Below are 12,859 nucleotides of genomic sequence, written 5' to 3'. Positions count from 1 at the left end.
TAAAGCTTTCGTGACTGCAGGGATTCTACGTGACTTTACCGAAAGAACCAAGAAGATGAAAAGTCCTTCAAGCGCCGTTTTTTTTTAATTGTTCTCCAAGTTATTTTTGTTAACATGTACGCGTCTGGTCTTCTCTAGCGTGAGTCGCTAATAGCTGCGTAACGACGCGGGAGAGCGTCAATCGTACGGGAACAACTCTGCCAGAGCCACCGTGACCCCCACGTGACACACGGATGGACGTAGGCCTCGGCAAGGTAAGGTAAAAGTGTAAAAACGAGCCTACCTTTACCCCACCTTTTACCTTACCACAATACAATCACTCTACCCTACCTTTTACCCTTTAGCAGGTAAGGTAAAAGGTGAAAAGCAACGAGCCTACCTTTTACCCTACCACAATACAATCACTCTACCCTTACCTTTTACCCTTTAGCAGGTAAGGTAAAAGGTAAAAAGCAACGAGCCTACCTTTACCCTACCTTTTACCTTACCACAATACAATCACTCTACCCTTACCTTTTACCCTTTAGCAGGTAAGGTAAAAGGTGAAAAGCAACGAGCCTACCTTTTACCCCACCTTTTACCTTACCACAATACAATCACTCTACCCTACCTTTAAGGTAAAAGTGTAAAAAGCAACGAGCCTACCTTTTACCCTACCCTTTACCCTTACCCCTTGGCATGTCGACACCTTTACCCTTTTACCCGGTAAAAAGGGTACAATTACCTTACCTTGCCGAGGCCTAGATGGACGGACAGACATCTGTAGGGGTGAGTCGCTAACAGCTGCTTAACGACGCGGGAGCGTCAATCGTACGGGAACAACTCTGCCAGAGCCACCGTGACCCCACGTGACACACGGATGGACAGACAGACATCTCTAGGAGTGAGTCGCTAACAGCTGCGTAACGACACGCACACATACTCGTCACCAGTGGCGGTGGCAATCGAACCTCGGGTTTGCCGGAGGTCCGTAGCGCAGCGCATCGCAAACCGCTGCGCCACCGCTCCCCACTACACCGCCACTACCAGCACAACCATTGCGGTCACTGGATGGACACGTGGGGGGGGGGGTGGGTGGTGGGGGAAGGGTCGATATCTCTCTGTTGTTGTGTTTCTGCTCGCATTGACCCGCAGACACAACGCCCGCCCAGCCGTCTAATCAATTAGTGTCTGCGAGCAGAGGTGAGAGGTGAGCGGTGACAGGGTGAGGGGGTGAGGGGGGGGGGGGCGAGCGTGTGGGGTGACCCTCAATTAGTGGGGGCATGTCATTGCTCACTTGCACCATCTCACTCACTTGCTCGCTCTCCAACTCGCCAAACTAACAACCCGTTCATTCATTCGCCCGCTCACACACCTACCCAATCAGTCACTCACTCCATCTCTCGCCTCTCCTACTAAACCACCGAACACTCCCGCATACACCCCATTCATTAATTCATCGACTCACTCACCAAGCCACTCAACATATCCACTCACTCACTTACACACCCACTAGGGAACGCCATCCACTCCCTTCGCTTACTTCGTTCGCTCACCGACCCGCTCACCAACCCACTCACCAGCCCACTCACCAGCCCACTCACCAAGCCACTCACCAACTCACTCACCAGCCCACTCACCAACTCACTCACCAACCCACTCACCAGCCCACTCACCGGCCCACTCACCGGCCCACTCACCATATCACTCACCAACCCACTCACCATCTCACTCACCATCTCACTCACCAGCCCACTCACCAACCCACTCACCAACCCACTCACCGGTCCACTCACCAGCCCACTCACCAACCCACTCACCGGCTCACTGACCGGCTCACTCACCGGCTCACTCACCGACCCACTCACCAGCCCACTCACCAGCCCACTCACCAGCCCACTCACCAGCCCACTCACCAGCCCACTCACCAGCCCACTCACCAGCCCACTCACCAGCCCACTCACCAGCCCACTCACCAGCCCACTCACCAACCCACTCACCAGCCCACTCACCAGCCCAATCACCAGCCCACTCACCAACCCACTCACCGGCCCACTCACCAACCCACTCACTGCCGCTACCTTCGCACGGCCTTCCCACAATCCCAAAGGGGATGTGGGAAGGGGTGGTGGTGTGGGGGGTAGGGGGGGTTACCCACAATGCACCGGTTACACCCCCCAATGAAATCAAAGTGGGAGGACTAATTAATGAATCTATATATCCGGCGTTATAAAAATGCGTATTATTAATTGGGTTGACTGCCCCTTGCACGATCACTTTCACTCACATCCGGATGTGGATCTGACAGCCGGGCGCCGAGGAGAGGGAGGGCTGAAAGGAGGGAAAGAGGTGGGGGGAGGGAGAGAGGGTGGGGGTAGTAGGAAGAGGGGGGGAGGGAGAGAGGGTGGGGGTAGTAGGAAGAGGGGGGGAGGGAGAGAGGGTGGGGGGAAGGGAGAGAGGGTGGGGGTAGTAGGAAGAGAAGGGGGGAGGGAGAGAGGGTGGGGGGGGTAGTTGGAAGAGGGGGATCTGTAAGGTGGAAGTCGTTGATCACACGGCGATGATTTGGGTTTGATAACGGAGACCTCTGATAATAAATAAGCTTGTAGGAAAATGAGGTCAAGGCGCGGCACTGCAAGTGCTCGTTCGTGCCGCTGCCGGCGGACACCACTCTCCCAAACAAAGATAAAGACCCCCCGTGTAGCCTTAACAGACTGTAGGGGCAAGTGCTGTTAGCGAGCACCTATGAAGGCCGGAACGGTACACGAGGGGGTGGGTGGCCAGCACCACGCCCGACAGACTTTGTCTCCCCAGTGACGATGTTTACACACCGCACCAGGTACTCATTTGAGGCTGAGTCGACCTAGGGGAGGCCCGGGACCGGTTCAGATAATCGTCACTGGTGTTGGCCGTGAGCGGGAATCGAACCCGTGTCGCCGGGTTCATAGCGCAGCGTAGCGCTAACCGCTACACTAGCGCTCTCCCAAACACATGCGCACGCACAGACATGCGTGCGTGCGCACAAAAAACAAAGATCCCCCGCGTAGCCTTAACAGGCTGTTGGGGCAAGTGCTGTTAGCAAGTAGCAGCACGTATTAAGGTCAGCATGGCATATGAGGGAGTGGGTGGCCGGCACCACGCCCGCACGCCACACCAGGTACTCGTTTGAGGCCGAGTCGACCTAGGGGAGGCACCAGGACCGGTTCAGACAATCGGTTTCGAACTCGGGTCTCCTGCCGGGTTCGTCGTGCAGCGCGCTAACCGCTGCGCCACCGCTCATCGACAAAGATTCCCCAAAATCGCCTTAACGGACTTTTGGGGCAAGTGCTGTTAGCAATATTGCATTTTCAATAAAAACACACACAGACAGACACACACACACACAGACACACACACACAGACTGACACTCACAGACACACACACAGACACACACTCACAGACGAGCACCACTATTGATCGCTTGACCCCGATTAACACTTCGCTCTTACCGCCGCCCGTGACGGACGTCCGGTCTACCCCCACATCCACCGGGGGGGGCGGGGGGGGAGCGGAGGACATCACCACCACGACATCACACGGCAACCACACGGTACACACAGCACACACATTACACACATTACACACGGTACACACGGCAACCACACGGTACACACGGCACACACGGCACACACGGCACATATAGTACACACGGTACACACGGTACACACGGTACACACACACAAAGATCCCCCGTATAGCCTGAACACGCTGTTGGGACAAGCGCCGAAGGCCGGCACGGCACACAAGCCGGTAGAGGTGGCCAACACCACGCCCAGTCGCCTGTCTACCCGGTGGCGATGTTAACTACACATCGCACCAGGTACTCGTTTGAGGCTGAGTCGACCTCGGGGAGGCCCAGGACCGGTTCGGATACTAGTCACCGGCGTTAGCCGTGAGCGAGAATCGAACGACGGGCGGCCCCTGGCAGGTTAGCAGCACAGCGCGGGAACCGTTACGCTACCCAACTCCGCACACACACAGAGACCTCTCACAGAGACCTATAACAGAGATAACATTTCAATGTTATCTCCGTATATATGAAAGGCAAAGTTGTGAATGTGTGTGTCTGTTCAAAATGTTTAGCTTAAATTTCGACTTAAAGCTTTCGTGACTGCACGGATTCATCTTCGTGGTTCTTTCGGTAAAGTCAACACGTAGAAGGGAAATAATAAAATAATAAAAATAAAACAATAAAATACAATTCTCACGACGTTTCGGCCACAACGCAAGCAGCCGTCCTCAGGTGAAGAACAGGTCTGTCGGAAAGACAGCGTACTTCCCGACATGCAACAAACTTGAAATTTGCCATGTGGGTACTTTCCAGACTGTACACCATGCAAACATTATACAAATACACTTTTGTTTGTGGGGGGGGGGGGAGCTCAATAATGCATTGATTTTTTGCACAGCAAGTGAGCTGTGACGTCACATCTGTCACGTGACCCGCGCACGTGGAAGCGTAACGCATTGTGGTGTGGTGTAGTGGTTAGCGCTACGCTGCGCTACGAACCCGGCGACCCGAGTTCGATTCCCGCTCACGGCCACCACCGGTGACGATTATTTCAACCGCTCCTGGGCCTCCCCTAGGTCGACTCAGCCTCAAAACGAGTAACTGCTGTGGTGTGTGTGAACATCGCCACTGGGGAGACAAAGGCGGCCGGGCGCGGTGGATCCAAGTCCCGGGCGAAGCCGGGTGGTACGGCTAGCACACTCATATTTTAATTCCTATTTTCTAAATGTACATGCTATATTTAGATTTAAAGCTTTCGTGACTGCAGGGATTCATATTCTTGCTTCAAGCGTACGTACGCAGGTGGGGGGTGAGGGGTGTAAAAAGTACACGTGCATACAGCGAGGGGGGGGGAGGGGTCAGGTTTTGACAGATTGTTGCTACCTACTAAATGCATGGCCCCTAACGGAGAGTTGGGGGTGGGTGGGGGGCGAGAATTGGGGGTGACGCTCAGAGCTGGTGCCTTGCAAAATGTAATTTAGCGTTCCTGCGGAAGGGGGGATTACTGGCCAACCCTCATCATCATCCCTCATCCGATTCGCTCGCTGCTTCCATCTCTTTCCCGCTCTCTCTCCGATCGCTCGCTCTCTCCGTGCGTCTGTGTGCATCTCGCTCCACCTCTCTGCCTCTCTCCCCGATCGCTCTCTGTCTGTCTGTGCCACTCTCTCGCTCTCTGTGCGTCTCTCTGCCTCTCTCTCTCTCAGATCTCTCTGCCTCTCTCTCTCTGTGCCTCTCTCCTTATCTGTGTCTCTCTCTCCCCATCTCTCTGCCTCTCTCTCTGTGCCATTCCCCATCTCTGTGTGCCTCTCTATCCCCATCTCTCCCTTCCATCTCCTACTCCCCCCCCCCGCCGCTATTCTTATCTCACCCCCCTCCCCCCCCTCTCGCTCTCGAGTGATGGGCCCTGTGATTGGTGGCGTGGGGGTGCTGGCTGCGGTGGCGGTGATGGCGGCGTTGCGGGAGTGGTGGCACGGCGGTTAGCGCACTGCACTACGACCCCAGAGAAAACCGAGTTCGATTCCCGCTCACGGCCAACACCAGCGACGATAACACTGGTCACACACTTTTTCTGGCATAAGGTATTCCAACGGTCTTAAGGTACTTTTGGGGTGCCGATTCCAAATCTGGCCTCAGTTTTTGTCTATCACATCAGGTTTTTGAGATATAAAATATTGCATTTTCAATAAAAACTGCAGAAGAAAAATATTAAATGAATGTGGATATCTACATAAAATGATATTATAAACGCACGTATCCTAAAAATACAGCGCCGCATTTTAACACTAAAGCAGTCACCGACTCGCAACAACTTGCAATCACAAGTGACAGAGTTAATTTCGGGTAAAATCAATGAAAATGGGGTATGCCTATTGCATAAAAATGAGATGTGATGGTGCAAATCTGAGATCAGATTTGAAATCAGCACCCTGAAATTAGTCTAAAGTCCATGCGAGCCCAGTGTAATTATTCAATAGTGTACACACCGTGTGTGTCTTTGTGTGTGGGGAGCGGTAGTGTAGCGGTTAGCGCTACGAACCCGTCCACCCGAGTTCGATTCCCGCTCACTGCCACCAACACCAGTGACGATTATCTGAACCGGTCCTGGGCCTCCCCTAGGTCGACTCGGCCTCAAATCAGTACCTGGTGTAGCGGTGCGTAGCAAAACATCGTCACCGGGGAGACAAAGCGACCGTGCGTGGGTGCTTGCAACCCACCCCCTCGTGTGCCGTTCTGGCCTTAATAGGTGCTCGCTAACAGCAGTTGCCACAGCAGCCTGGTAAGGCTACATGGGGGGGTGGCAGCAGCAGCACGGTTGGCTACGTACGGTGCCAAAGAAGTTCAATGCACGTACGCACACACACAACAACAACCGCCATTCGCCACTAAGCAGCGGTGACATCACCACGACGCTTGTGCCAGGCCATGTGCACCTTGAGGCTGCCACGTGAAGTGTCGAACACCCGCTGGCAGGAGGTCACGGGGCAGACCCAGCAGGTGCCACGGGTCGACTGACCGAGATTACCGAGATGACTGGCTGATGCACACACACACACGCACGCACACACACACACGAACACACGCACACACACACACACGCGAACACGTACACACACACACAAACACGCCTCTCCTCTGGCTTCACTGTCAATTTTCACCACTGTCGTGATTTGTACCCCCACCGCGGTGATTTGGTGTCTCGCGGTTTTTTTTTTTGGGGGGGGGGGGGGCGACAAAGAGAGCGCCCTGATAAACGCGTCGCCCACTTTCATCTATTCGTATAATCTCCAGGGTGAGAACCCCACCCCATCCCAACACCCCACCCATCCCAAGCCCTCCCATCCCACCCCACCCCGACCCCACCCATCCCACACCCATCCCACACCCCACCCATCCCACCCCACCCATCCCACCCCACCCATCCCAACCCCACCCATCCCACCCCACCCCACCCATCCCACCCCACCCCAACCCCACCCATCCCACCCCTCCCATCCCACCCCACCCAACCACACCCATCCCACCCATCCCAACCCCACCACACCCATCCCACCCATCCCATCCCCACCCATTCCAACACCACCCATCCCACCCCACCCATCCCACCCCACCCCGACCCCACCCATCCCACCCCACCCATCCCACCCAACCACACCCATCCCCACCCATCCCATCCCCACCCAACCCCACCCCCACCCACTCAATCCCACTCAACCAAACCCCCACCCAACCCCAACGATACTGAAAGACACGGAAAGACGAGCGGAGCTGACGTATCGGCGATTTTCAATTGAGGGTTGAGCCGTAAGGCTTCGCAGGGCTCTGTACACCACCACGGTGAGATGTTAACTACCTCGCCCGGTACACAGGAGGGCGTGGGTTCGATCCCGACCCCTGTATAAATTTCGATTTAAAGCTTTCGTGACTGCAGGGATTCATCTTCTTGGTTCTTTCAGACGCTGTCTTCTCGACAGACCTGTTCTGCACCTGAGGACGGCTGCTTGCGTTGTGGCCGAAACGTCGTGAGAATTATTCTATAATGTTATATTTTTATTATTTTATTATTTCCCTTCTACGTGATTTTACCGAAAGAACCAAGAAGATGAATCCCTGCAGTCACGAAAGAAGCTTTAAATCGAAATTAGGTACTGGTCTTTAAATCTGTGGGACTGTGTACATCTATGGGTATCGGTAAGTCTCTGGGTTTCTCTGTGTGAGTTTATGGATCTCTTTGCGAATCTGTGGGTTATTACATGAGTCTATGCAATTCCGGTACATACATTGTATTTTATTATGTTTCATTTTTATTATTTTATTACTTCCATTCTACGTGACTTTACCGAAAGAACCAAGAAGACGGTTTTACTTTCCCCAAGCGGTTAACCAACCGGGGTGAGGCTAACCGCCACCAGGTTTAGGCGAAAGCAAATATATTTACAAGGGAAAGTAAATTAGCAGACGGGGCCCGACGTTGTGGTATTTACGGGCCCCTGGGAGCACCGGGCGAAGGAAAGGTGAGGGAGGTTAACGGGCTGCATCCCGCTATTTATACTCGGGATACATTATTAGGCCATTATTTTTGTTTGTGCGCAAGCGTGCGTGTGTGCGTGCGTGCGCGCGCGTGTGCGTGTGCGTGCACGCGCGCGTGTGTGTGTGTGCGTGAGAGCGCGCACGTGTGTGCGTGTGCGTGTGTGTGCGTGTGCGTGTGTGTGCGTGTGCGTGTGTTGCATGCAGGGAGCGGATGTGTAAAGGTGAGCGGCGCTACGAACCCACCGACCCGAGTTCGATTCCCACTCACAACAAGGTTAAACCGCTAACCATTCTTGCAACCGGTAACCGATTCCAGTGGAACGCGAGGACCGCAAAGAACGCACCGATGGTACGAACTGCACGACGGCAGGCCCAAGTCACCGCGCGGTACGTCCGCTCCACTCGGCGCAACCGGTCGCAACCGGTTTTTAGGGAGCGTCGTTCCCTGGGCAGCGTGGGTCAGAGGGTCGATTCAGGTGACGTTGGGTTCTTAATTACAGTCACGGTGGGGTGCTGGTGTAGAGTGGGGGGGGGGGGGTGCAGGGTGGAGGGCCTACTAACGAACCATTCCAATCAGCGATAATTGGCTCAACGGAAGCGTCGATGGGAAATCGTTGGCCTAACGAGAGTGGCGGCGGCCGGGACGCGATGCCGACCGGAGCCCGTTTCTCACGGCCGCCGTTAGCCCCCCACTCCCCCAGCCCCCAACCCCCCATCCCCCCCCGCTTCTAAGTGTCAATGTCTAGAGTGCGTGACGTTGGTGGCGCACAACAAGATGGGAGCCACTCAATGCGAGGCATTGAATTTGAGAGCCGAGATGGCGGCGATGGCGGGGAGAGGAGTGACGAGCGGGATGGGCGAGCCATCGAGCGTGTGAGCAGGTGAGGAGGCGAGTGAGAAGGTGAGCGAGCGAGTGAGTGAGCGCTGAGCGAGTGAGCGGGCGAGAAAGTGAGCGGGCGAGTGAGTGAGAAGGTGAGCGAGCGAGGTGAGCGAGTGAGTGAGTGAGAAGGTGAGCGAGCGAGAAGGTGAGCGCTGAGCGAGTGAGCGGGCGAGAAAGGGAGGTGAGCAGGTGAGAGAGTAAGCTAGCAGGTGAGCAAGTGAGCACGTAAGCGAGCGAGGTGAGCGAGTGAGGCCAGTGAGAAGGCGAGCGCGTGAGCGAGCCAGGTGAGCGAGCGCGTGAAAGAGCGCGTGAGCGAGTGAGTAAGCAAGTAAGCGACAAGGTGAGTGAGCGGGCGAGCAAGCGAGAAGGTGAGCGAGTGAACGAGCGAGAAGGCGAGCGAACGAGTGAGCGCTGAGCGAGTGAGCAGGTGAGAAAGGGAGAAGGTGAGCGAGCGAGTAAGCTAGCAGGTGAGCAAGTGAGCACGTAAGCGAGCGAGGTGAGCGAGCGAGTGAGCGAATAAGTGACAAGGTGAGTGAGCGGGCGAGCGAGCAAGCAAGCGAGAAGGTGAGCGAGTGAGCGAGTAAGCGAGAAGGTGAGCGAGAAGGCCAGCGAGAAGGTGAGTGAGCGAGCGAGGCGAGCGAAGTGAGCGAGCAAACGACAAGGTGAGCGAGTGAGTGAGCGAGTAAGCGACAAGTCGAGCGAGTCAGTGAGCGAGCGAGAAGATGAGGGAGCCAGTGAGTAAACGAGCCGGTTAGCGACGGAGCGGGTGACGGAGTGGACGGGCGAGCAGAGGGAGGCACGGCCGGCTTTGTGCATTGCAGAGACAAATGGGTGTTTGCTTGTTTTCCCATCGAGCGCCAGAGTCGTGGGAGCGAGACACGGGGAGGGAGACGCAGAGAGGCACGGGGAGGGAGACGTGGGGGAGGGAGACGCGGGGAGAGAGATGCAGGGAGGCATGGGGAAGGAGACGCAGAGAGACGTGGGGAAGGAGCAACCGGAAGAGAGATGCAGGGATGGAGACGGGGGGAGGCATGGGGAAGAAGCAGCCGGAAGAGAGATGCAGGGAGAGAGACGCGGGGAGGGAGACGCGGGGCAGAGACGGGGGGGGAGGGAGACGCGGGGAGGCATGGGGAAGGAGCAGCCGGAAGAGAGATGCAGGGAGGGAGATGGGGGGAGGGAGACGCGGAGAGGGAGACGCGGGGAGGCATGGGGAAGAAGCAGCCGGAAGAGAGATGCAGGGAGAGAGACGCGGGGAGGGAGACGCGGGGCAGAGACGGGGGGGGGAGGGAGACGCGGGGAGGCATGGGGAAGGAGCAGCCGGAAGAGAGATGCAGGGAGGGAGACGGGGGGGAGAGAGACGCGGGGAGGGAGACGCGGGGCAGAGACGGGGGGGGGGAGGGAGACGCGGGGAGGGAGATGCGGGGGACACACGGAGTGAGACACGGGGCTGCCCTCGTTCACACCGTGCCCACCGCTACCGTCACCACTGCCCACTGTTGGGGCGATTGATAATTATTAAAAAGTGTACACACCGTGTGTGTCTTTGTGTGTCTGTGTGTGGTGCTGGTCGGGCGTGGTGCTGGCCACCCACCCCCTCATGTACCGTTCTGGCCTTCATAGGTGCTCGCTAACAGCACTTGCCCCCGCTCACCTCATTCCGCTGTGAATTCGCCGCCTGGTGGAAAATATCTTATTACGTTTGCGATCTCAGCTGAAACGCACCCCGTGACATTTTACTGTCCTTCATGTTTTTATTGCTCCCGTCTTCTCGCTCTCCCTGCCTCTCTCCCTCCTCTCCTCCTCTCTCTCCTCTCCCTCCTCTCCCTCCTCTCCCTCCTCTCCCTCCTCTCCCTCCTCTCTCTCCTCTCTCTCCTCTCTCTCCTCTCTCTCCTCTCTCTCCTCTCTCTCCTCTCTCTCCTCTCTCTCCTCTCTCTCCTCTCTCTCCTCTCTCTCCTCTCTCTCCTCTCTCTCCTCTCTCTCCCTGATCGCTCTCCCTCGCTCTCCCTCGCTCTCCCTGCCTCTCTCCCTGATCTCTCTCCCTGCCTCTCTCCCTGCCTCTCTCCCCTGCCTCTCTCCCTGCCTCTCTCCCCTGCCTCTCTCCCCTGCCTCTCTCCCCTGCCTCTCTCCCTGCCTCTCTCCCTGCCTCTCTCCCCTGCCTCTCTCCCCTGCCTCTCTCCCCTGCCTCTCTCCCCTGCCTCTCTCCCCTGCCTCTCTCTCCCTGCCTCTCTCCCCTGCCTCTCTCCCCTGCCTCTCTCCCTGCCTCTCTCCCCTGCCTCCTCTCCCTGCCTCTCTCCCCTGCCTCTCTCCCTGCCTCTCTCCCCTGCCTCTCTCCCCTGCCTCTCTCCCCTGCCTCTCTCCCCTGCCTCTCTCCCCTGCCTCTCTCCCCTGCCTCTCTCCCCTGCCTCTCTCCCTGCCTCTCTCCCCTGCCTCTCTCCCCTGCCTCTCTCCCCTGCCTCTCTCCCCTGCCTCTCTCCCCTGCCTCTCTCCCCTGCCTCTCTCCCCTGCCTCTCTCCCCTGCCTCTCTCCCCTGCCTCTCTCCCCTGCCTCTCTCCCCTGCCTCTCTCCCCTGCCTCTCTCCCCTGCCTCTCTCCCCTGCCTCTCTCCCCTGCCTCTCTCCCCTGCCTCTCTCCCCTGCCTCTCTCCCCTGCCTCTCTCCCCTGCCTCTCTCCCCTGCCTCTCTCCCCTGCCTCTCTCCCCTGCCTCTCTCCCTGCCTCTCTCCCCTGCCTCTCTCCCCTGCCTCTCTCCCCTGCCTCTCTCCCCTGCCTCTCTCCCCTGCCTCTCTCCCCTGCCTCTCTCCCCTGCCTCTCTCCCCTGCCTCTCTCTCCCTCATCTCTCCCCTGTCGCTCTCCCTGATCTCTCTCCCCCCTCTCTCCCCCCTCCCTCCCCCTTCTCTCTCCCCTCTCTCCCACCGGTCCTCCCTTCTCTCTTTAATCTCTCCTCCCACTCTCTCTCTGTCTCCCTCTCTCTCCACCTCCCTCATTCACAATCCCCTCCCGAGGCCCTTTTTTGGGAATTGTTGAAAAGGGTCAGGTAAGGTCACGTGACCCCAGAGGAGAAAGAGTGAATGCACCAATTACTTTTTGAGTCATTCATTCACTCATTCACTCGCTGACATGAACACCACCGCCCCGCACAGAGACCCACAGTAAATTTAAACTATTTTTTAGCAGGTAAGGTCCCACTGAGCTACATAGCTCTTTCTCAAAGGTGACGAAGTGGCTTATAATGTGGACATTTATAGCAGCCAAATACTTTAAACGCATGTTGATGCGCAACGCGGATGGAAAAACCGGAGGACCCGGAGAAAGAATCCACGCTACCATGGGGAGAGAGACACGCAAACTCCAAATATACAACAGCCGTACCCGGCCGTACCCGTACCCTACTCGTATCCGGCCGGGTACAGGTACGGGTAGGGTACGGGTACCCGATTGCAGGCACGGGTGGGTTGATTCTAGGAACTTGAATTGTGAGAAGAGACAAGACGTTGGGAAATGAGTGACAAACGATGACTCACCAGTGACTCACGGCCTACCCGTACCCGGCCGCACCAGGGTCGCAAACGGGTACCCGTACCCGGCCGGGTACGGGTAGCCGGGTATCGGGTAGGGTACGGGTAACCGGGTATCGGGTAGGGTAGCCGGGTATCGGGTAGGGGTATCGGGTAGGGTGCGGGTATCGGGTAGGGTACGGTATCGGGTACCCGGTTGCGACCTCTGGCACATACGCTCCCGTCGAATTTCCAAACGGGGGCGGGCGGGCGTCGCCGCTCTTGACGGATAATCGCCATCGACGGAATATAATATCGATCAAACATCTGCCAGCGGTCGGCAATTATAAGGGGGGGGTCCGAGATGACGGGGCTCATGGCGTTTCGTCCATATCTTATCAAACCCAGCGCCCCACCACCCTCCCGTGCGTGTG

This window comes from Lampetra fluviatilis, chromosome 60 (assembly GCF_964198595.1).
Source record: "Lampetra fluviatilis chromosome 60, kcLamFluv1.1, whole genome shotgun sequence".
Lineage (NCBI taxonomy): Eukaryota > Metazoa > Chordata > Hyperoartia > Petromyzontiformes > Petromyzontidae > Lampetra > Lampetra fluviatilis.
Note: the sequence above shows the minus strand (reverse complement) of the source record.